This window comes from Elephas maximus, chromosome 9 (genome assembly GCF_024166365.1).
Source record: "Elephas maximus indicus isolate mEleMax1 chromosome 9, mEleMax1 primary haplotype, whole genome shotgun sequence".
Taxonomy (NCBI): Eukaryota; Metazoa; Chordata; class Mammalia; order Proboscidea; family Elephantidae; genus Elephas; species Elephas maximus.
Window position 1 is genome coordinate 67,351,841 of NC_064827.1, and position 23,228 is coordinate 67,375,068.

The following is a 23,228-nucleotide window of genomic DNA, read 5'->3' on the forward strand; positions in this document are numbered from 1 at the left end:
GATCTCCTGCGTGAAGGGGAGAATGCTACCACTGAACCAGCGCTGCCCTCGGCAGATAGTAGGGGCTCTATAAAACCTAGATCCCCACTTCGTGACAGTATGGCCCCCGGCTGCCCTCCTGGCCTTAAAATCTTTCCACCATGCCATGTCTATGGGCTTCTCCCTGTAGGCAAACCCCATAACCCCAATTTCTTCTCCTATAAATCCTCTTTATCATTCAAGGCCCAGCTAAAACTCGGTCTCTTCTAGGAAGCCCACTATGACAAGGCAGTTCCCAGTGCTTACTGGCACATTAGAACCCAGTGGGATTTCCAGGCTATGAGGCCCCCTTGGATGTTCACTAAGCAATCCCAGGATGCCAGGCTGTGTGCCGATATATGGCCATCTAGACTCTGCCTGACCCTGAGAGATAAAGCTAACAGTGATGGATGGGCCTTATAGGGGAGACAGACAGGTATGGATTCAGTGCAAGTCAAAGTTCTTGTGGGAACCAGGCCTGACCAAAGCTGGAATGAATGTCTCTGGAAGACAGTGACTTCCCAGGCAGTGCTCAAACTCAATTCTTAGCTGCCCCAAATGCTGGTGCAGGGGATGATGCAAGAGAAACGTCCAGAAGCGGGGTTGGGCTGGCAGTGGATATGAAATAACCTTAGCTTTGGCTTACAGCTAGAGTTGAGATTCAGTTCAGTGGTCACCAAACCTGGCTGGTCACCAAATCTCCTGGGGGAGGCAGCCTGTTAATAAATGACAAAGTTGTGGAGCCCAACCCCTAAAGACTTAACAAGACTTTTCAGAGTTAGAGTCAGGAAGTACATGTTTTTTAAAGCTCCCTGGGTGATTCTGGTAATCAACCAGATGTGAGAAGCACTAGCGAAACCCATCCAGTGTAATACACAGAAAGACAACGGTATTTTCAGTCCTCTCTCGCTCTAACAGGAGTTTGTTATTGTTGCTAGCTGGCTGCCATGAAGTCGGCTCCTGACTCATGGCGACCCCATGCACGATGGAATCGGACCATTGTGATCCATAGCATTTCCACTAGCGGAGTTTTCCGAAGTCGATCATCAGGCCTCTCTTCTCATAATAGAAGTTGAGGCATCCCTACATGTTGCTGTCAAATTATTTCAGTGTTTGAAAGATTAATTTCAGCTATTAACCTAGAAGAGTCGGAACATATTTTCCTCTCTTAGCATCTCTAGCCTTGCTTGCACATATGTCATATAATTTTTCCAGGCCCAGTTTCTGGCTTAGTTGTGCAGGCCCCCGTTTAGTGATTGATTTCTGTGTCCCAGACACTGTATCTATCCCTTTACTGTGTTGCTTCTTTGAATCCAATCGACTTCCTTTGAGCAGCACTGTTATTTTCCTCATTTTACAGGTGAAATCATAACTCAGAGAAGTTAATTAACTGGACACATCCCACAGCTAGTGATTGGAAAAGCCAGAGGGATTTATTCCAGAACCTACTTTCATAAATATCACTGATACTCATCGGAATTTTAACATAGGTGTCTGAATATCTGTTGTCTAATCCTATGTTTAAACAGGTAGCTTCAAAGGTCATAGGTCATACTTAGCTCCTTCCCAAAGTTTGCTTTTCCCTAAGACAGTTAAAATCTTCTTTCAAAATATCCCTTGTTATTGCTTCAAGAAATCATCTCTTTTCTACAAGTATATTTTTCTTTTGTGTTTTGGAGGGAAAGGAAAATTCATTAAAAAACATGCTGGGTTCCCTTTACTATGATACAACCTATAATATATGGGGTATAGTCACAGCTGTGTTGGTGAATGGTTAACAACCAGTTCTCCAGGATGTGGGGCAGGGGGAGTAGGTAACTTTGATTGATAGTGTTTGCTGATCCCTCTGGTGTAAATACAGGTTTCCCTGCTATCCAAAAGTAGAGTGTTCCTGTGAAACCTTTCATAAGCCAAAAACAGCAAACAACAAAGAAACAATTACCATTAATTTACATAGGAAAAATATTTTGAGCATTCTTGGACCCAAAAAATAACCTGCCAAATCATGTCAAATAACACATATAGCCTAAAATAATACTAACACGTGAAATCTAAAATAACACTGACATAGAGTAAGAGCAGGAATGGTATGATAAATACACCATCTGCATGTAAATAGTACGAATGGTGATGCAGGCAAGTTCAATGCATACACAACGTATCCATTTTGTTCACCACGATAAAATGCTGAATTACATCCAGTTTTACACCAAGCCTAACACCTTACGAGCTCTATTAGGCTTTTCTGATACCTTAGGACAAATCTTGCTAAAGGATGCACAAAATAAATCGAGGTAATTACAGGTGCTCACAGACATTTGAGAGCTGTGGCGTCTTGATAGTGAGATGCTGAGTGTAGCTCCCGGGGAAGGAGCTTGGTAACAACACTCAATGCTCAGGGTGCGTGCTGCTGCCTTTTTAACAGCTCCCTGAAAGACAAACACTGAACATTATTTCTACTTTTCGTTGTTTTTCTTAAAAGCAGAAGTCCTCTTCAAGTTTCTTTCGGTTACCAAAAGCAGGTATTAATGTAGGTCGTTTCGTGGCATAAAGCAAACTTTCAAAAAGCGGGGGGATACCTGTACTTCTAAATATCTAATGTCAGGCTACCAACATGATGTCACTAAACATAGAATTGAGAAGGGATGCTTACAGTCAACTTTCAGTAGCTGGGTAATCAGATATTGTGGCATCTTTTCCTCTACCATGTACAATCTCTATTCTTGTTCATGCATAAATCATACCAATTTTCCACATTTACTTTCAGCTAAGTAGTCATGGAAGCCAACATTTATGGAGTGATCTGTGTCCCAGGCACTGGCAAACCACCTGTTTTATTCTAATATCACCACTTGTATTTGTACATCAAATAGTATGTTAGATAGAATTTCCAAGTTTATTTTGCTCTAATGACCAGTATACAGTCCACCAACTTTGATGGAGGCAGGCTGAAACATTGGGAAAGGATTAACTCCAGACTTTGGGCATAGGTGCACCTCAATTCTAGTCTTGCCTTTACCACTATTAGAGTTGTGCCTTTAGTCAAGACACTTAATCTCGCCTGGATCTGGAAAATAGCGATAAACATGCTGACAACATAGGGATGTTAGGAGGGTTATGAGAGACCATATGTAACATGCTAGACACATTACAGATGATCAATAAACGTTGGCTACTAACCCCTGATCCCTTCAGGAACTGTTTACATTGTCTCAATCCACGTTGCCTACTTTCTTGTGCTCAAGTTATCTCCACTTATTCTTTGCTCACAGCTGACATGCTTGCTTTCCTCTTTGTGTTACACGTCCCCTATTCTGAGTTGTGATTTCTCTGTATTTGCCTGGCTCTATCCTGCAATTTCATCCTTCAAGTCTTCCCATCTAAGCTTCTTGGCTTTTCCCCTTTGTGTTACTACTTTTTTTTCTCAGACTGTAACTTCCTCAGTACTGAATTCCTCCTACTGTGATGTGTGCCCCATCACTAGTGGGACTCTTAGTCTCAACTCTTTGCTTTTTCCTCCATTAATTTCCCACAATACCCCTCCCTTCTTCCCCTCTGTGGACTTCAGACAAAGCCATCTTTACTGACATGTGTTCTGTTTGCTTTTCTACACAAGAGCAGTCTTCACTCTGCTCTTTATTTGTTGCATCTTGTATATCCTGGCTTCTGCCGACCCTCCCCACAACTCCCAAGAGCTTCCTCTGCCTCAACCTGAAATCCGCAGCCCTTATTTTCCCATTTTCCCCCAAAGGATGCTGTATCCCTTCTCTATCGGCCTATTATTTTTATTTCCCTTTCATTTTTCCCTGAAAATGCTCTGAGCATTTTTTCCTTTCATGATGCAAAGGGCTCAGGGGCAATTTGCATTGATTTATCTGTCTGCATCATAAGGGTAACTCTCCTTTTTGGGAGTGTGTAGCTGAGTTCTTGTCATTCACTTGTGAAAAAATGCTTCTGTGTCTGTATTGAACTTTCTTTCATGAGTCCTTACACAGAATTACAGTGTGGGAGAGTGGAAAGAACATGGACCAGGACCTTGATTCATATCCAGCTTGTCAGCGCTGTGTTATCCTGAATAAGGGAATTAAGCTCCCTAGGCCACAGTCTCCCTGTCAGTAAGATGGAGGCAGCACAGTATAGGATCTAAGACCTGACTTTGGAGACAAACAAATCAGGATCCAATCATTGGCTCATCTTAACAATCACTCACTTTCTCTCGATGGCAAGTGCTTCTTCATCTATGAAATAGTCATTGACTCTCAGAATCAGTGGGAGGATTCAGTAAGATCATACATGTCAAATACTTACCGACGACCTTGCCCATCACAAGCACTCAGTATTGGGACACTGTTCTCAAATGTGACATGGCCTCTTGTGCATATCTGATTTTGATCATGCTGTTCCCTCTACCTAGATGTCCTTTGACTTGATCTCCGAAGTGTCTTTCATGACTCTTTTTATTCATCTTTTGCAAAACCTTCTCCAAACACACCATTACCCTAAACAGAATCAGTCAATCCCCATTGTGTGTTCTCAGAGGGCTTTGTCCACGATATGTTTATAGTTCTAAACATCTTATCCTGTAGCTGTCAGTTTATTTACAGGTTTCCTTCTCACACATTAGTCCAGACTATGAATTTGTAGAGAACTGTTTTTTTTTTCCTTGACTTCTCAGCACCAGACACAATATATGACAGATAGTATGTGCTCAGTACATGTTTGTTAATGAATGGACTGATGCATGAGGACAAATGGTAGGTGCTCACTATACAATTTGTGAGGAATGAATAAATGAGGGAAGAGATTCTGATTCTATAAGTTCACATTAAACCAAAAAATCCAAACCAGTTGCCATCAAGTCAATTCTGAATCATGGTGACCCAATGTGTTTCAGAGTAGAACTGAGTTTTGTAGGATTTTCAATGGCTGTAGTCTCAGAAGTAGATCACCAGACCTTTCTTCCAAGATGCCACTGGGGTGGATTTGAACCACTGACCTTTCAATTAGTAGCTGAGCACTTAACCATTTGTGCCACCCAGGGTATTCCATTAGGCCATAAGGCAGGGGCATAAGAACAAGCCAGTTTGTGGGACCATGGTAGATCTGGCCAGCAGGCTAGCTGACTTGTTTTTGAGGTCCTGAGTTGCTGGTCAAGGACCTTTAATGTTTATGTAGATGAGGCACAGGGCTGGTTCCAAAGTGTGGAGTAGGTTGGAGCATAGGTATATATATAGTGCACCTTTCCATGTATAAAAAAAATATTAAACACTTCCAGATACACTAAAACATCCTTAACATAATAATACAATAATAATAATGTTTTGATGGGTGTTGCAAAGTAGCGCCTGCTTGTTGTTATGAACCATTGTAAGGATTTTGAATTTTTAATATAATACACTTTACAGGGGTTGGTTTGTAGCTATGAGTTTTGCATAAGCTGGACCTTTGAACCCAGGGACAGTCTGTAGTATATTAAAGTGCTTTGAAGACTAAAAAGTGTTACATGACTACAAAGAATGAAATTAAGTTTTTTTTTTTTTTTTTCCCAATCAAATATCATGAGCTTGATTTTGAGGAAACTGATATAAGCCAAATATGAGAATCAAAAATAAAATCTGGCAAAACGAGACACACAACCATCCCCCAAGTTATGACTCTGGCAAACGTTAGTTGTTTGTTTTTAGTCAGTCTCTTGTCTGGGCCTCAATTTCCTTATCTTATAAAATGTAATTGCCAGATCAGATGAGCACTAAAGACCCTTCCAGCTCTGACAACATTCTTCTGTCTTTCCATGGAAATGACTGTCATTAGCCCCAACTTAGTAGTATCTTATGATTATAACTCTACTCACTGACAAGGTAAAGGTGGCAGGACCAGACTGGTATCTTTCGACCTAGGAGCACAGCTGGTATGTGGAGGATGCAGGAAGCAGAGGTGTTCCAAGTCTAAGACCTGAGAAGATCAACATGAGATGAACTTTCTCCATCCTCGCTTCTAAGGAGCATTCTGGCTGTATTTCATCCAAGACAGATTTATTCATTCTTCTGTCAGTCCATGATATATTCAATATTCTTCTCTAACACCATAATTCAAAAGCACCAATTCTTTTTTGGTTTTCCTTAATCATTGTTCAGGTTTTGCATGCATATGAGGGGACTGAAAACACTATGGATAGGGCTAGATGCACCTTAGTCTTCAAGGTGACATCTTTGCTTTTCAACACTTTAAAGAAGTCTTTTGCAGATTTACCCAGTGCAATACGTCTTTTGATTTACTAACCGTTGTTCCCATGGACATTGACTATTGATCCAAGTAAAATGAAATCCTTGACAACTTCAATCTTTTCTCTGTTTATCATGATGTTGCTTATTGATCCAGTTGTGAAGGTTTTTTTTTTTTTTTCTTTATGTTGAGATGCAATTCCTACTGAAGGCTGCAGTCTTTGATCTTCATCAATAAGTGTTTCAAGTCCTCTTCATTTTCTGCAAGCAAGGTTGTGTCATCTGCATATCGCAGGTTGTTAATGTGCCTTCCTCCAATCCCAATGCCCTGTTCTTCTTCATATAGTCCAGCTTCTCAGATTATTTCCTCAGTATACAGATTGAATAAGCATGGTGAAAGGTTGCAACCCTGACGTATACCTTTCCTGACTTTAAACCATGCAATATACCTTGTTTCCTGTTAGAACAACTGCCTTTTGGTCTATGTACAGGTTCTTCATGAGCATAACTATGTATTCTGGAGTTCCCATTCTTCACAACGCTATCCATAATTTGTCATGATACAGAGTCAAATGCCTTTGCATAGTCAATAAAACACAGGTAAAGATTTTTCTGGTATTCTCTACTTTCAGCCAAGATGCATCTGACATCAGCAGTGATATCCCTCTTTCCACAACCTCTTCTGAATCTGGCTTGAACTGGCAGTTCCCAGTTGATGTTTTGATGCAACTGCTTTTGAATGATCTTTAGGAAATTTTTACTTTTGTGTGATATTGTTCAATAATTTCCACATTCAGTTGGATCACCTTTCTTTGGAACAGGCACAAATATGGATCTCTTCTAGCTGTTGTCCAAAAAGCTGTCTTCCAAATTTCTTGACATAGAGGAGTGAGCACCTCCAGTATGGCATCTGTTTGTTGAAACATCTCAGTTGGTATTCCGTCAATTCCTGGAGCCTTGTTTTTCACCATCCCCTTCAGGGCACCTTGGACTTCTTCCTTCAATACCGTCAGTCCTTGATCATATGCTACCTCCTGAAATGATTGAACACTGATCATTTCTTTTTGGTACAGTGACTCTGTGTATTCCTTCCATCTCCTTTTGATGCTTCCTGTTTTGTTCAGTATTTTCCCCGTAGAGCTCTTCAGTATTGCAACTTGAGGCTTGAACTTTTTCTTCAGTTCTTTCTACTTGAGAAATGGTTAGTGTTTTCTTCCCTTTTGGTTTTCTAATTCCAGTTCTTTTCATGTCTTTATTATACTTTACTTTGTCTTCTCGAGCTGCCCTTTGAAGTCTTCGCTTCAGTTGTTTTACTTCATCATTTCTTCTGTTTGCTTTAACTACTCAATGTTCAAGAGCAAGTTTCAGAGTTTCTTCTGACATCCATTTTGGCCTTTTCTTTCTTTCCTGTCTTTTTAATGACCTTTTGCTTTTTTCAAGTATGATGTCCTTGATGTCATACAACGACTCGTTAGTCTTTGGTCATTAGTATTCAATGTGTCAAATCTATTCTTGAGATGGTCTCTAAATTCAGGTGGGATATAGTTTGTATTGTGGCTTTTGTGGACTTGTTATAATTTTCTTCAGCTTCGACTTGAACTTGCGTACGAACAACTGATGGGCTGTTCTGCAGTCAGCCTTGGCCTTGTTGTGACTAATGGTATTGAGCTTTTCCGTAGTCTCTTTCCACAGATGTAGTCAGTTAGATTCCTGTGTATTCCATCCTGGGAAATCCATGTGTATAATCACCATTTATGTTATTGAAAAAAAGTATTTGCAACGAATAAGTCATTGGTCTAGTAAAATTCTATCATGTGATCTTCAGAGTCATTTCTATCACCAAGGCCATATTTTCCAACTACTAATACTTCTACTTTGTTTCCAACTTTTGTATTCCAATCACCAGTAATTATCAATGCATCTTGATTGCATGTTCGATCAATCTCAGACTGTAGAAATTGGTAAAAAAATTTCAGTTTCCTCATCTTTGGCATTAGTGGTTGGTGGGTAAATTTGAATAGCAGTTGTATTAGCTGGTCTTCCTTGTAAGCATATGGATATTATCCTATCACTGATATCACTGTACTTCAGAATAGACCTTTCTGGCAATGTTCTTTTTGACAATAAATGTGACACCATTCCTCTTTAATTTGTCATTCCTGGTAGACTACATGATTGTCTGATTCAAAATGGCCAATACCAGTCCATTTCCACTAGCTAATGCCTAGGATATCGATCTTTATGCATTCCATTTCATTTTTGACAACCTCCAATTTTCCTTGATTCATACTTTATACACTCCACGTTCTGATTATTAATGGATGTTTGCAGCTATTTCTTTTCATTTTGAGTCCTGCCACATCAGCATATGAAGGTCCCAAAAGCTTGACTACATTCGTGTAACTAAGGTCGACTCTACTTTGAGGAGGTAGCTCTTTCCTAGTCATATTTTGAGTGCCTTCCAACCTGAAAGATTCATCTTCCAGCACTGCATCAATGTTCTGCTGCTATTCATAAGTTTTTCACCAGCCATTTTTTTTTCAAAAGTAGACTGCTAGGTCCTTTTTCCTAGTCTGTCTTAGTCTGGAAGCTTTGTTAAAACCTGTCTGTCATGGATAACCCTGTTGGTATTTGAAATACTGGTGGCATAGCTTCTGGCATCAGAGCAACATCCAAGCCATCATAGTACAACGAACTGACAGACCCATGGGGATATAAATATACATATCTATATATATACATATATACACATATACATATATATGTGTGTATATATACATATATAGGTATAGAATCACAGTTTATGATTGCATCGATATAAAGTTTAATATAATCCCAGCTGGATTACTTTTTTTTTTCAGATTTTAAAAGCAATTAAAATTTTTTTGGCCCTCTAACTTGTGGGCCATAAGCACTGTGCCTACTATGCCTAATTAAAAAAAAAAAAATTCATAATTAGCCCAGGTAAATTCTAAAAGTGGTAGTACATTTTACTCAAAGGGCATATAGATTACCAGCCGACTGAAACTTGACTCCTGTTTACAAAAGAGTTTCTCAGCCTTGGCACTATTGGCATTTTGAGCTGGATAACTTTTTGTTGAGGGGGGCTGTCCTGTGCATTGTAGGATTTTTGGCAGCATTCCTAGCCTATATATGTGTGTGCGTGTGTGTATGTTGTTGTCAGATGCCGTTGAGTTGTTTCCCACTCCTACTGACTATATGCACTACAGAACAAAACACTGCCCAGTCCTGTGCCACGCTCACAATCGTTGTTATGCTTGAGCACATTGTTGTAGCCATTGTGTCAATCCATCTCGTCAAGTCTTCCTCTTCTTCACTGACCCTGTACTTTACCAAGCGTGATGTCCCTCTCCAGAGATTGATCTCTGCTGATAACATGTCCAAAGTATATAAGATGTAGTCTCGCTATCCTTGCTTCTACGAGCATTCTGGCTGTACTTTTTCCAAGATATATTGGTTGTTCTTTTGGCAGTCCATGGTATATCCAATATTCTTCACCAACACTACAATTCAAAGGTGTCAATTCTTCAGTCTTCCTTATTCATTGCCCAGCTTTCACATGAATATGATGTGATTGAAAATACCATGGGTTGAGTCAGGTGCACCTTAGTCTTCAAGGTTACATCCTTGTTTTTCAACACTTTAAAGAGATATTTTGCAGCAGATTTGCCCAAACCAATGCATCTTTTGATTTCTTGACTGCTGTTCCAATGGATGCTGATGGTGGATCCAAGTAAAAATGAAATCCTTGACAACTTCAGTCTTTTCTCTTTTTATCGTAATGTTGCTTATTGGTCCAGTTGTGAGGATTTTTGTTTTCTTTATGTTGAAGTGTAATCCATATTGAAGGCTGTGGCATTTGATCTTCATCAGTAAGCACTTCAAGTGCTCTTCACTTTCAGCAAGCAAGGTTGTGTCATCTGCAAAATGCAGGTTGTTAATGAGTCTTCCTCTGATTCTGATGCCCTGTTCTCCTTCATATAGTCCAGCTTCTCAGATTATCGTCTCAGCATACAGATTGAAATTCAAGCCTCGAGTTGCAGTAGTGAAGGATTCCATGGGGAAAATTTTAAATGACAAAGGAAGCATCAAAAGAAGGTGGAAGGGATACACAGGGTCATTATACCAAAAAAAAAAAAAAAAATATATTGGTTGATGTCCAACCCTCTTAAGAGGAAGCATATGATCAGGAACCAATGGTACTGAAGGAAGAAGTCCAAGTTGCACTGAAGACATTGGTGAAAAACAAGGCTCCAGGAATTGATGGAATAGCAATTGAAATGTTTCTACGAACGGATGCAACACTGGAAGCGCTCACTCATGTATGCCAAGAAATTTGAAAGACAGTTACCTGGTCAACTGACTAGAAGAGATCCATATTTATGCCTATTCCCAAGAAAGGTGATCCAACCAGATGCAGAAATTATCGAACAATATCATTAGTATCACATACAAGTAAATTTTTGCTGAAGATCATTCAAAAACAGCTGCAGCAGTATATTGACAGGGAACTGCCAGAAATTCAGGCCGGTTTCAGAAGAGGACGTGGAACGAAGGATATCATTGCTGATGTCAGATGGATCCTGGCTGAAGCAGAGAATACCAGAAGGATGTTTGCCTGTGTTTTATTGACTATGCAAAGGCATTTGACTATGTGGATCATAACAAATTATGGATAACATTGCAAAGAACAGGAATTCCTGAACACTTAATTGTGCTCATGAGGAACCTGTGCCTAGATCAAGAGGCAGTTGTTTGAACAGAACAAGGGGATGATGGGTGATTTAAAGTCAGAAAAGGTGTGCGTCATCTGTGTGTGTGTGTATATATGTGTGTGTGTGTGTGTATATATATATGTATAGTTCCTGAGTGGTACAAATGCTTAAGTGGTGGGCTATTAGCTTAAAGGTTGGCAGTTTGAACCCACATATAGGTGCCTCAGAAGAAATGCCTGGCAACCTGCTTCTGAAAGTCACAGCCATGAAAACCCTGTGGAATGCAGTTCTACTCTGCAACACATGGGGTCACCATATATCAAAATCGACTCAACAACAACTGGTTTATATATCTACATAGAGAGAGAGACAGAGATAGACCGACACAAACACACACACACACACACACACACACAGATGATTTTCCATAGCCTTATCACTTTTTTTTTTATCACCTTCTAACATACTATAAAATTTAATTATTTACTGTGTTTATCATGTATTGTCAGAGATCTTTTTTTTTTTTTAATCTGTTTTGTTCATGAATGTATCCCACACCTGGTACCTAGTAAACCTAAAAACCAAACCCGTTGCCATTGAGTCAATTCTGACTCATATCGACTCTATAGGACAAGGTAGAACTGTCCCACAGAGTTTCCAAAGAGCACCTGGTGGGTTTGAACTGCTGACCTCTTGGTTAGCAGCTGTAGCACTTAACCACTATGCTACCAGAGTTTCCTGGCACATAGTAGGTGCTCAATAATATGTGTCACATTGCATTGAATTCGATTCAGTCCGATTGACATAACCCCCCTCTGTCTTTGAACGGGCCTCTTAGGAGCCTCATGATTCCTCTGACCCCAGATCTGCATCTGTGTCTCCCTTGCTGTGTGACCATCCCTTCTACTGTGGAGTTTTGTGTCTTTCTGAAGTGCTCCCATTCTCTCCTAACCATGTTTCTGTTTGTTCGCGCCCTGATCCCTTTTTGTCCCTGGCCTGCCTGGAGCAGCACCTGGATGCCCTGGTTTTGAAATAGCTGATTTATCACTTCTTACAGCAGTTCTGTCCATGAAAATGAAGGATTCAAAAGAGGCTTGAAAAAGCAAGAGCTTGCCGTTCCTGCCAGTACAAAGAACAACCGTGAGAACAGAGGAGCCCCTTTTGATCTTTGTGTATGGAATTATTTACTATTGGAGCTGCTGAATAGAAGGCACAAGCTCTGGGGTTATTATGTCCTCCTCTCAACGTCGGCTGGGGAGAGACAGCTAAGGAGGCTTTGCAACTGGGGCAGGCATGTGGGGACACCAGGAGCCCACATCTTGCCGGAAAGACAACCCCCACTGACCCAGTTTCAGCACAACTTCGCCTGACACAGCACTGCAATCCGCAACTTTAATAACTTGGTGACATACAAAGCAGTTTTGATGCAAAGTAGAGCTGACAGAGTAGCAGAGGGAAGGCTCTGCTTCTCACTGAGCTGTGTGGGGAATCCACTCAAGGTGACCGTGATCTTCGTAGCCCCGCCGACTGTCTGCGTCTTCTCTTGCAAACAAGGAAGGCTGGTTTTTGCAGGAGGGAAGACATGGGGGTGGCACGGAGTAAGTGGAACCAATTTGGAAGGACGGGTTGAAACCGCCTGTCTCTTCTACTTTGATGCTATGCCCCTAATATTCTTCGCTTCATCATCCCTGCTGTCCCTGGTGTAAGTCAGGTCTCTATCACCCGGGCTGTTTTAACAGCTATACAACATTCTCGAGCCTTGTGCCCACCCATTCTGTGTTGTGCACAATCAATAGAGTAATCTTCAAAACCAAATCAAGTGACCACTGATCACATCCCACATCAAATCCTTCCACGGCTCCCCACTCATCCCAAAAAACTGTTAATGCAAAACAAAGTTTTCTATGCTCCGTCTGTGAGCTAAACTTTTAGTATCTCTCATTCAGTCCTGCATATTCCCTATCACTTCTTGCCACCACCACTCCATTTCCCAAACTTCAGTTTTCTCTTTGTAATTTAGTGGAAATATGCCATGCTTTTCATTCCCTGATGTCTTGATGTATCTGGTCATTCAGTGTTCACTTGAATACTCCCTGTAGTGGGGAACTCACTACCTAACAAGACAGCTTTTTCTAATATTGAAAAACTTTAGAACTCTGCAAGTCTTTCCTTATGAAACAAACTCTGCTCCATAACTCTCATTTGTTGTTCCTGGGCCTGCCCTCTGGGGCCTCCCAAAATGTGGTCTGTTCCAGGACACTCTTCTGAGAACGGAGCTCGGTGAAACACATCTTTTGAGCTTCTTTTTATTTGTGCCGAAGTTGTGAGCTCCTTTGCCCATTTTTCATATATATAAGGTTTCTCCTGTCCCAGCTGGCTCCATCTCCCCTTTTTTGCACCCACCTCATACATTCAAGATCCCCCTTAGAATCGATAAGGGAAAGGTCATATACTGTGCATTTGAAGATAATAACATTTAGCAACAATAATAACAACAATTGGCAACTGTTCTTGGTATATGGAAATGGATGTTTTGCCCTAGGTTGTGCAATTTAAATTATTTGTTATAGTATTTAGTATTTATTCATTATTTTTTTATATATATATATATATATGTATAAACCCACTGCCATCGAGTCAATTCTGGCTCATATATATGTGTATGTGTATATATATATATATATACACACACACACACAGAGAACAATGTGGGTACAAAAAGTAAAACACCAGCCCTGTCTTCCAATGTTTCCTGGTCTGGAGCAGGGGCTAGGTTGAAGGTATAACCATGCAATCACCGATTACAAATCAGTGTGATTAGCCCTATGATGGGATCTATGCAGGTATTGAAGAGGGGCCCCTACCCCAATACGGGAAGACTATAGTGAGGCAATAGGAGCCCTGGTAGCTCAGTGGCTGCGAGCTCGGCTGCCAACCTAAAGGTCGGCAGTTTGAATCCACCAGCCGCTCTTTGGAAACCTTGTGGCACAGCTCTACTCTGTCCTATAGGGTTGCTTTGAGTCGGAATCGACTAGGAAACATTTTTTTTTTTTTTGGATATAGGGAGGCAAAGAGATCAAGAAAAGCACTGTGGAGGAATCGCAGTCTATAGAAACTTGGAGGATAACAGGGGTTAGCCGGGTGAAGGGAGTAGACAAGGACGTTTCAGGTGGCGGGAGCCGCAGGGGCAAAGGCACAGAGATAAGAGAGCGTGGAGAGTTCAGTGGCCGCGAAGATTCTTACGATTCCCTACCAGGGCAGGGTATATTAAGAGGTCGATTGCGCATTCAGACTGCAGTTCAAATGGAGTTCCAGAAGAGAGAGATTACTGGGGCTTGAAATTGTCAGGGAAATATCTCTGGAGGTGGAGGGTCCTGAGGTGGGGCTAGAAGGAAGAGCAAATTATGGAGAGGAGAGAAGGGAGAGGGATATCTATATGCAAATATGTCCACACACATACGTCTGCTTCATATGCATTTAAACCTTAAATTGACTTTCACTTGCCTTCCACTTTGGTTTCTATGGTAACCCTGGCCACTTATTTTTCTTTTAACCTCCTGTTCATTGTTTCAGGATGAGGTGGGCTGCGTGAGGGTTAACCAGTCAGAGGGACACAGGAGATTTTAAAGCAATTATTTGGGTTTTTTTTTTTTTTTTTAAAGAAAACTGCCAAGTTTGCAATTTAATGCAAAGTGTCTCTGGTATATTTGCCCTGAAGGATGCTGTAGGGAAAAGCAGAAGCCAGAATCCTTTCGCCCCCTCCTCCCTGACTTCTATTATTACCGTGCACTTACTGCTAATACAGCATCTAAACTTGCAATCTTGGTAACTATGGCAATACAATGGGTGAGATTCCCCTCCATTATGACTTGAATTGTTAGGACTTTGCAAAGAGCACGTGCGTTTGCACAGGGAAGGAGGAGGACGCGCTCTGGGGAAAACAGTTATTTCAACTCCCTGTGGGGAGCTGGAAACCGTTGTCTATCAGTCATCAGTCCACATCCACACAGAGAATTATCACCGTCCCTGAGTCAGAGGATGCAGTCACAGTACCTACTGGTTACATGTTCATCCAGAGCTAGCAAAACTCTCCTGTGCATGGCCTGCAGGGCCAGGAGCCCAGGGCTGCACAGAGTTTACAAGAGATGGCACCAAGAGGGGAGATAAGAAGAGCTAACCCACATGCTGGTAAACTTTCTAAAAGGGCCAAGTAGTAAATATTTTAGGCTTGGCTAACCACACAGTCTATGTTGCAACTACTCAATTCATTCGTTATGACACAAAAAGCAGCAGTCTGTAAATAAATGGGTGGGCTGTGGTCCCATACAATTTTATTTAGGGACACGAACATTTGAATTGCATATAATTTTCACATGTCAGGAAATAGTATTGTTCTTTGAAATCTTACCCCAACCGTATAAAGAACCATTCTTAGATAACAGGCTGTACAAAAACATGTGCTGAGCTGGATTTGGCCCATGAATTATAATTTGCAATTCCTTATTTAATCTATGCCACCAACCATGCATGGCACACTGACGAATTTATTATTGTTACCTGTTTTAATTCATCATTATTATTGTTGTTGTTGTTAGTTGCCGTTGAGTAGAGTCCAACTCACAGTGATCCCTTGTGTGCAGAGTAGAACTGCTCTATGGGGTTTTCAAGGCTGTGAACTTACAGAAGCAGATTGCCAAGCCTATCTTCTGAGGTGCCTCTGGGTGGATTTGGACTGCCAACCTTTCAGCTAGTAATTGTTTGCATCACCCAGAAATTCCTATTATTATTACCCTAAGTAGCAATATTAAATACTACCATTGACTCTAATTTTTATCACTTATTATGTGTCAAATACTGTATTAAGTTTTATACACATATACACACACACCTTCTTTTCTGCAAATAACATAGCCAGGTAAATAATGTGCCCAAACATACAATGTGCATAGCATGCCTAATAATGCATGAAGGGGTTGTGCAGTTGGCAAAAAAAATGTATAATGTGTGTTATCTGTGTAAAAAGTGGTATATATGTATACATATATGCATAGTTACATTAAGTACTATATATTTCATTATATATATATATATATATATATATATATGATCTTAATCATAACCAAAATCTAAAAACATTTGAAACCCATATCCAGGGTCCCTCTGACACAAACCCAGTAAGCAGCTTACCAACATGCCAGCTTCAGACCTGGGACAGTGTCTGCACCCACCAGGCCCTGTCAGGCCCTACACTCAGAGGGCTGGACTGGCAAACCTAACAGAGATACACCTGTGAGGACAGGACCCAGGATTTTCAAGAGCTGTCACATTGCAATGACCCAAGTGTCCACAAGCATTCATTGGGAATGGCCTTATATCCAGTCTGGCTCCCAAGCCTCCAGATAGTCCCTGTTGGACCTAATTTCCAACCCACTCTTTGTTTGGACTGGAGGCCTGGTGATGCAGTGGTTAAGAGTTCAGCTGCTAAATAAAGTTCAGCAGTTCGAATCCACCAGACACTCTTTGGAAATCCTGTGGGGCAGTTGACTCTGTCCTATAGGGTCACTATGAGTCGGAATTGACTCAATGACAACGGGTTTGGTTTGTTTTTTTGCTTAGACTCTGTAACACCACATTCACATTTACAATCTCCTGAATCTCACTGTACCCCAAGAAGAATTTTTAGCTTTCTAGCCTGCCTCCACCTACCCTTCCTGCCTTTGCTTCCTCCATGCCTTTGCTCTCCTGTCTCAGTGCAGACAGCTCATCCCCACAGCGCATACATTTCTTCATTGGTCTGTTATTCTTGTCCCCCAGCTCCAGGTCCTTTGCGGAGTGTTCTGGGAACTTGAGATGCTGAGTATGGAGAGAAAAATGCTCCAGGGAGAGGGTCACTATCTTCTAATCTCCAAGAAGGTAGGAGATTTTAATTATCCAGGATAGTCCTGAGAAGAAAAACTAGGAACCTGGAGTGGAATTAGAAAATGGAAGGTTCCTGTCTTATAAATATTATACTAGGTCCCTAAGTACAACTTCTGCCACAGGCAGCCTTGATGTGGTAGAGAGAGGACTGAACTGGGGGTCTGGGGTTCGTATTCAGGACTCTAGTTCTTTCAATTTTAATAGTTGGACCCAACAGTCTTATAGTCCTTGAACAAAATGACTCTATGGCTTCAACAAGTGTAAAGCTTGCCACAGGAAGGTTCCTAGATGGCACAAATGTTTTGTGCTCAACTGCTAACCTAAAAGTTTTTAGTTCAAACCCACCCAGTGGTACTGCTAAAGAAAAGGTCTAGAAATCTGCTTCCATTAAGATTATAGCCAAAACCCTATGGAGCAGCTCTACTCTGTAACACATGGGGTCACCATGAGTTGGAATCGACTCAATAGCAACTAAGAACAACAACAAAGTTGGCCAACAGCTGGCCTTGCTTCTCTTCATAGGTTGTATGACCTTGGGAAACTCAGGCTTCCTTCTCTGGGCCTTCCTTGTCTCATCTGTGCCCTCAGAGCTGTAATCCTCTCCAGCTCCAGAGACCACCAAGGTTGCAGCCCTTTCTGCTCTGCTCCTGAGGAACAGCCACATCTGTTTTTGGATCTATTACTTTGCAAGCTTTTAAGGGATTTTTATTCCCCTCTCAGTCCCTAGGAAATTATAGCAGCTCTTTCTTTGGAAAGAACATTAGCCAGGCCCTGTGCTAAGCAAATGCATTCCCGTCTCCCTATCTGATTTCCCTTTTTCTCATTTGTCAGCAAAGGAGAAACCTCCCAGCTATTAATCAAACTCCTGGCTGTGGATGGCTTTAATTGCAGAAACCATTGCTGTATGAGGGATGCTCAACTTTCCCAAAGAAAACTGGCTGCCTAGTGCAGAAAAAAAACAATTAATTACCTGCTCCTCCTGTCCCCAACAGAGATGCAGATGAACTAACAATATTGCTGCTGGCACCAACTTCTCCCTTCCCAAGGTGGAGGGAAGCTAATGCAAACTCAGACAGCATTCGAAGAAGTAGAATGCCCAAATAGAAGTTTAGCTGTGAGGCTCTGGTGGGACCAAAGTTTTGCCTCTGTTTTTTTTTTTTTTTTTTTTGGTATCTTTATTCTAAGATGGATACTGACAACCTCTAGTCCTTATTGATGAGAGGGATCGGAGATGTCGACATGCCTGAAAATCGTGTTCTCTGAGGAAGGATCACACCTGGAAATGTTAAATCCAGAGAAAATAAGTTTAAGGTATGGGAAGAAGTGCAACTTAGGAAAAAAAAAACAAAAACGGGCTAAAAGGGGTTACCATTATTTTGAGAGTCCCAGTGGAGAGAACTAGAATTGTGCATGGAATTTACATTATCCTATAAGAAGGAATCTTTGGGCCTTGGATCTGTATGCCTATGGAAAGGGACGTAGTCCAAACGTAGTCAGTTTCTTGTCTCTGGAGTTGCTCAGAATCCAGTGAGGATGTTGTAAGAGAATCTTTGCATTGAATGGGAAGTTGACTAAGATAATCTAAATACTCTTGGAGAGGCTCTTATTTTACTTGTATCTTTGGCTTGCTTCAAAGCCTAACACTATGGACAACGTATAGGGACTAAAGGGAGGGAGGAGGACTGAGCCCAAGATTGGAGTCTGTTTGAAGTAAGGTAATGTGTTTGAGCTAATGCTGGGACACTTTTACTTGTATATTTATTTTCCGATCTTCAAATGCCACAAGGATATGACAGTCCCTCGGGAATTTGCTGGTACAAACCACATCCTTTTTTTTTTTTCCTTCATTTAATGCCTAGCAGAGGCCCAACACAGGGGAAGTGCTTAAGAAATGTTGAAAAACATTTTTGATTGAGTCAAATTTAAACTTGCACTTCCGGTATGATTCCTGGGAGGCAGTATTGTACCATTATGAAGAGTATGAACCCAAGTAAGGCTGCCTTGTGCCTGGAGCTTAGCTCTTCATTTACTTGAGGAATGAACTTGGGCAAGTGGCATAAACTCTCAGTTCTCTCAGTTCCCTTATCTGTAAAAAAGGAATTGCCTCATGGCATTGGTCTCAGGATACAATGAGTTATACGTTCAAAAGGTTTGTATCAGCATTTGACACATAATAAAACAAAAACGAAATCTAACACTGTTGATTCTGACTCATAGCGGCCCTGTAGGAGAGAGTAGAACTGCCCCCATGGGGTTTCCAAGGCTGTAATCTTTACAGAAGCAGGCTGCCACATCTTTCTCCCATGCATCAGCTGGCGAGTGTGAACTGCTGACCTTTAGGCTGGCAGCTGAGAGCTTTAACCACTGCGCCACTAGGGTTCCTTGACACATAATAGCAGATATTTATCCAGCACTTAAAACGTGCCAGCACTGTTGTGTATATCGTGCATGTATTTAATACTCACAACAACTCAAGTGTTGGCTATGACACTGACAGAGAGGTTAAGCAATGTGCCCAAAGTCACAAGAAGAGGAGATTGTAACACCAGGCGTCTAACTAAACCAATGCTCTTGACCATACTGATTTCCACTTGATAACCATTGGCCGTCATTTATATTATCATCATTCCAACCGGTTGTTGTTGTTAGGTACCATGGAGTTGGTTTGGACTCAGAGCTACCCTTATGTACAACAGAAGGAAACGCTGCCTCGTCCTGGACCAGTCTCACAATTGTTGTTATGTTTGAGGCCATTGTTGCAGCCACTGTGTCAATCCATCTTGTAGAAGGTCTTCCTCTTTTTTGCTGACCCTTTACTTCACCGAGCATGATGTCCTTCTCCAGGGATTGGTGCCTCCTGATAAAATGTCCAAAGTACACAAGACAAAGTCTCGCCATCCTTGCTTCCAAGGAGCACTCTGGCTGTACTTTTTCTAAGACAGACTTGTACCTCCCAGTGAAGGCTAGTTTCCATTCTTTCCTCTCCTTTCTACCTCTGCTATGTATATGAATATACATACTAATTCTCCACTGGGCAATGAGTCCCCAGAGCGCTGGGACATTATTTGATTTCTTTTGTCTTTTTGGATAGATTCTTGCATGGACTTTGCACTTGACGGATGCTGTTCACATGTTGGCAGAGTGAATGAATAGCATAATGATGTCATTTGTTTAAAGCAACCATGTTATCTGGACAGTTGGTCTGTGGTTCTGCATTGAGGCTCTAATCTCTTCAGAGTACCAGATTGGAATCCTACGTAAACCAATCTTTTTCCTTTATCTTTATTTGATTTGTTGGTTTATTTCTTCATCTATTTAGTTATTTATTTGCAGGCAGAATGGTGTGTCCTGAGAAACACAGGGCTGTGTTTGCATCCAGGCCTCAGCACTACAGGCGTGTTAACTCAGGTTAGTTACCAAATGCTCAGAACTTTGGTTTCCCCTTTGTGATGTAAGCAGAGTAACGCCTATTTTTGAGGATTCACAATGGCGAAGTGAGTTAGCTGGGAAGCCTTCTTTGGTGGTAGATGATTTTCACACGTAGTTGCAAACCGCAAAACTACCAAAGTGGAAGTATGTGGCTTATGTCAGTGACTTCCCCTGTCAATCCCCTGGTTTCAGTTTACCTCAGTTCCTGGTAAGCCCAAGGTTCCCATTGTTCACAGAATTTTTCTCGCTGTAGTTGAAATGTAGTAGGTCCAGTATGGGGAGGGGAGAGAATCTTAATGTCTTCATCGTTGCCTTTTCAACAGCTGGAGCTATTTTTTTCATTACCTTTTTTTTTCTTCCCTTTGCTTGAGGTTTTTTTTTTTTTTTTTTTTTACTCTTGGTTTCATCAGGTTTTCTCAACAGCTTCAAATGTTTAACTTTGAAGTAAGTGAACTTAAAAGAAGAACTGAAAACTCATTCCGATGGCCCGAAGTCCCCTGGGCAGCCTTGCCACAGTAACCAATTTACGTGGAACTCATTAGTGCAAGCTGTTCTCATCAGCGCCCGGAGGACGGTGACGCCAGCGCTCCCCGCTTTGAGCCTGGTGCCAGAGTCCAGCGCCTTCGCGGGGCAGCGAGGGCTTGGGGGCCCTGGCGCCGCATCTCGCGGTCAGGGCGACGCCGCGCACAGAGTCTGGGCAGCCCCTGGGGGACCAGGCTCCGGGCGCCGCTTATTGTGCAGCCGGCGCCAACCAGCAAATTACATCTGAGCGGCCTTTGAAGCCACCGGCCGCTTTCAAAATGGGACTTTGAAAGCCGGGCTCCCCTGACTCTGAGCTGAGGAACGGAACTGGGCGTTTCAGGGAGGACTGGTTGACGCACACGTGCCTACCTCTGTGGCTCTCGGCCGGCATTAATAGCGAGAATAAAAGGAAGACTTTGTCTGATGGGTGTTCGTGTGCAGGGTTCCATCCCTTTATTGACAAAGGAAACGTTTGGACTCCTGGAGTTCTGACTGGCCATTGGGGAAGGAATGGAGCTCTTTGAAGTGAGAGCACTGAACGTTTTTCCTTGGGCTATGTATGTGTGTATTTTCTCCTCCCTCTCAAGCTCTGGTGGTATCCTTTTGCTTAAGGATCCAGTTGAGGGAGAGGGGAGGACCCTCAAGATACATGTAGAGTTAAATTGGATGGTTGAAACCCTATTTGGGGTTTGTGAATCCTATTTCTATTTTCTGGAGTCTCTAATGGTGCAAAGGTTAACATACTCGCTGCTAACTGAAAAGTTGGTGGTTGATTCCACCCAGAGTTGCAGTGGAAGAAAGGCTTGGTGATTGACTACCAAAAAATCAGATATTTAAAACCCTATGGAGCACAAATCTACCCTGACACAAATGGGGCACCATGAGTCAGAATGGGCTGGAGGGCAATTTTTTTTTTATTTCTATTAGAGAGGAAGTAGCTCTGGTGGTGCAGTGGTTAAGTGCTCAGCTGTTAACTGAAAGGTCAGAGGTTCAAACCCACCTGCTGCTCTGTGGGAGAAAGATGTGGCAGCCTAATTCCTTAAAGATTAAAGCCGTGGAGACCCTGTGAGGCAGTTCTACTCTGTCCTACTGGGTCACTGTGAGTCGGAATCGACTTGATGGCAATCAGTTAGGTTTGGCATTAGTCAGAGAAGGGAGAGAGTAGCTAGCTACCACAAAAAAACAAAACAAAACAAAACTTGTTGCCTTTTAGTGGATTCAGACTCATAGGCTCCAAGAGGACAGAACAGAATTGCCTCATAGGGTTTCCAGGGAGTGGGTGGTAGATTTGAACTGCTGACCTTTTGGTTAGCAGCCAAGCTCTTGATGACTGGGCCACCAGGGTTCCTAGCTGCCATAACAGCCCCTTTTTCCTGCTTTTGCCCCCGCCTTTTGGCACCTGATTGAATGAGCCTCTTTGCACACAACGGGAAAACAAGTGGGAAGATACAGTTGCTAGAACTCAGGCTCTGAAACCAGACAGGCTGGGTCAGAATTTTCTGCAAATCACTTAACGTTGTGAATGTGTCCAACAGACAATAGATATTCAGGCTTTTCCTGCAACCAGGCATCACCAGGTGGTCCTTTGCCTTTTTATTTCTGGCCTTCTCTAACTCCTATTTATGTCAGTCTTTCATTGCACAAAGGTAGAGTTCATAACAGTTCACAGAGCTCCAGTGCTTTCCTTATCAGCAGCTCTTATTTGTTGTGTCCTCCCTTAGTATAACCGCCTTCATACTCTTATACCTACTTTTCCAAACTCAGCTTCTTCTAAGTCACCCCCTTCATATGCTGTGTGCCATCAAGTTAATTCCGACTCATAGTGATCCTATAGGACAGGGTAGAACTGCCCCATTGGGTTCCAATGCTGTGATCTTTACAGAAGCAGGTCGCTACATCTTTCTCCCATAGAGTGGCTGGTGAGTTTGAACTGCCTACCTTTTGGTTAGCAGCTGAGCAGTTAACCACTGCACCACCAGGGCTCCTTTCCCTTCATAGAGGGCACCTTGTTCTTCTGTTTTAGCAGCATGGTTCTGCCCTTCATATGTCTGAAGCCAATCAGCATATCATACTGGGTTACAAAGGAAATATGCACTCTGCCCTAGAACACTACCGTGTTTGGAAGGACCATAACTTCTGAGTTTCATAGCAAGGTTATCAATGAGTCAGTGTCAGCCTACAAAAGCATATTGAAATTAACTTTTCCAGAAAGGACATATGGATTCAGTGCAACAGTCCTTGAGGCAGGTCTTGTTATCTGTTTCTTATTCATAAGGAACTAGGATTTAAGGATCTATATGAATTCCAAGTGGGACCATCGGTGGTTCAATTGCAAAAGTGTTGCCTTCCATGTGGGAGACCCGGGTTCGATTCCCAGCCAATG

The 23,228-nt window shown here is 42.0% G+C and overlaps 1 long non-coding RNA gene across 1 annotated transcript in view; it reads left to right on the forward strand.

Annotated features, from left to right (window-relative positions):
- LOC126082739 (uncharacterized) overlaps positions 1-20,739 on the forward strand; it is a 40,071-nt gene extending 19,332 nt beyond the window's left edge. The window contains exons 2-3 of the long non-coding RNA XR_007518632.1: positions 16,790-16,888; positions 18,080-20,739. This is a non-coding gene — a long non-coding RNA (uncharacterized LOC126082739). The remainder of the gene's footprint in view (positions 1-16,789; positions 16,889-18,079) is intronic.
- Positions 20,740-23,228: the final 2,489 nt, after the last annotated feature.